This window comes from Aplysia californica, unplaced genomic scaffold (assembly GCF_000002075.1).
Source record: "Aplysia californica isolate F4 #8 unplaced genomic scaffold, AplCal3.0 scaffold00072, whole genome shotgun sequence".
NCBI classification, from domain to species: domain Eukaryota; kingdom Metazoa; phylum Mollusca; class Gastropoda; order Aplysiida; family Aplysiidae; genus Aplysia; species Aplysia californica.
In genome coordinates, this window is record NW_004797342.1 from 1,032,873 (window position 1) to 1,035,551 (window position 2,679).

A 2,679-nucleotide genomic window follows, 5' to 3' on the forward strand; every position below is an offset into this window, starting at 1 on the left:
GCAGTAGTAGTAGTAGTAGTAGTAGTAGTAGTAGTAGTAGTAGTAGTAGTAGTTGTTGTTGTTGTTGTTGTTGTTGTTTCTGTGTTGTAAGTTCACCGGGTGTCTAAAAATATGGACAAATTTCCTACCAACTAAAAATGTTTAATGTGTCCTGCGCGCTCATATGACGTTATGCAGTTGCGAGCGCCGTAAAACACTTTAAAAAACAAATAAGAATATGGACCTGTTAAGGGGCAATAACGGCTTTAGGCCAATTTTTTTATGCTGTGATGAAATCTACCAAGGGGAAAGTACATAATTGGTTATTTTGAAGAAAAAAAAACCCAATTATGTTCGAAAAATATCAAGTTTTTAACATTTTCAACCAAAATTGCGTGAAACGCAAAACTTTGCAACTTCTTAAAAGCCAACGATATGTAGAGATCAAGTTTTGTTTCAAATAGTCACTGTTTACTGTTTGTGCATTGAAGAACAAATTTATTCAAAAAGTATATTGCAAAATAAACTCAAAAAAGTGATGGCTATTTTAATCTCCATGTGTTGTCCTTTTTTACTTCTTACAAGTTCTAATATGCCACTTTGAATTTTAAATAACCCGGGTCGCATGTTTTTCTGGGTTGATGATTTGGATGTCCTGTTCAACAATGAGTTTCAACTGTTCGATGGTGTGTGGCTTGTTTCTGTAGAATCTGTCCGTCAAAAGACCCTAAGGGTAAAAATTTAAATTGCTCAAGTTTGGGAGAATGTGGTGACCATTCATTTGTGAATATTTGGCTTATAAGGCGTTCCCAAAACCTTTCTTGAAACCATGCAAGGACCACTCTTGGCATTTTGGTTGAGCTCCAACTCATAGGAACTAGGCCTCTACAGCATAGATCTTTTTCTTCCCTAAACTTCTCCAAAACATTCTCAGCACGGAGAGATAATCCGTCTGGTACGACTTTCGTGGTTTTACCATATTTACCCTGAAACCAGAACGGGTCGATCACGCCCCTGTAGCTGAACGCTTTTAAGGGCTGGTGGGGCACCTGAGGTTTATTTTGGCTATTACACGGATATCGTGTGTTAAGCATGAGTATAAAAACGACCTTTAAGAAAAAGATCGACCGCTTCTAAGAGGCAAAGATACCTACTATTTTAGAATCTAGAAAGTAGGCGGCAGCAGAATATCACAACAAACGGAAAACAGAAGTAAAGGCAAATCCCAAATATTCAACGAGAAAGACCTGGAATTGGAATTACAAGCAATACCTTAAGAGGGTCCAACCCATCTCTACCTACTTTTCTTGGTCTAACAGTCAGTAGGTTGTTGTTTGGTTCTCCTCCTTAATACTGCATTTCTGTTGGTCTGCAACCAGTAGTAGATTTCAATGGTTTTCCCCAGGCTACCATTGATGAAGGATTGTTTTTAATTTACTATTTGTTTTGCTATTGTCCATTTTCCTGATCTATACAAAAGTACCCTCTCCTCAGCCTCTAATACTTCAGCACATCTCGTTCTTCCGTTCTTCATTCTTTTATCTTTTTCCCCAAGTAAAATCGAATTTGGGGAGAGTCGGGCGCGGTGACAAGATCTATAAAGTGGTAATCGATGCGACGGACGCAAAAACTTGTCTTTGTTCTGTTTTGTAGAGTACTGAGTATATGTCGTATGTAATTGTGTGTTCTGTTTTGTAGAGTACTGAGTATATGTCGTATGTAATTGTGTGTTCTGTTTTGTAGAGTACTGAGTATATGTCGTATGTAATTGTGTGTTCTGTTTTGTAGAGTACTGAGTATATGTCGTATGTAATTGTGTGTTCTGTTTTGTAGAGTACTGAGTATATGTCGAATGTAAATGTGTGTTCTGTTTTGTAGAGTACTGAGTATATGTCGTATGTAATTGTGTGTTCTGTTTTGTAGAGTACTGAGTATATGTCGTATGTAATTGTGTGTTCTGTTTTGTAGAGTACTGAGTATATGTCGTATGTAATTGTGTGTTCTGTTTTGTAGAGTACTGAGTATGTCGTATGTAATTGTGACGTGAGTTTAACAGTAAAGGGGTATTTTCTGAATGTGTAGTCTTCGGTCTGTATTGTGCATTATAGATTTGATGTATGTTCCTGGCCCCAGGAAAATCGTCATCTTCTGCGTAAACATCCGATGGCTGTCTGTATTGGCTTTTCTCTTGTAACTCTTTCATTTTGTTTGGGCTCACACGGACGTAGTTGCCAGGATTACCATCACTCGGCCATGTGGATGCAACGGAGGACTGTTGCGTCCGCATCAGCACACTCTAACCAAGAGACGGGCTTTCCGTAATCGCTATCGTGCACGTGCTTTGGGTAATATCTGTGCAAAGCCATTAAATGGGTGGGCTGTGGGTCAATGGGAACAAACATTTTATATATTTTCGCCGTAACGCATTTCCTTGCAGAACTGATCATTCTTTTTGACGACTGTCTTCCAATTACCATCAGAGGTCCGAACAAGATGTGTTTAGCACGTGAGACCAGGAGACCATGCCTCTCTATCGTCCAAAAGGAGACTTTAATTTTTTGTTTGTCGCTGTGCCTGTTGATGTTTTCTGTATTGTCAACAACAAAGAAAATGTTGTCTTTCTTTCCCCTTGGAATCTGCTGAGGCAAGTTTGACGTGGGTGTATCAAGTAAGATGTGACACACCTTTACCTTTATATAT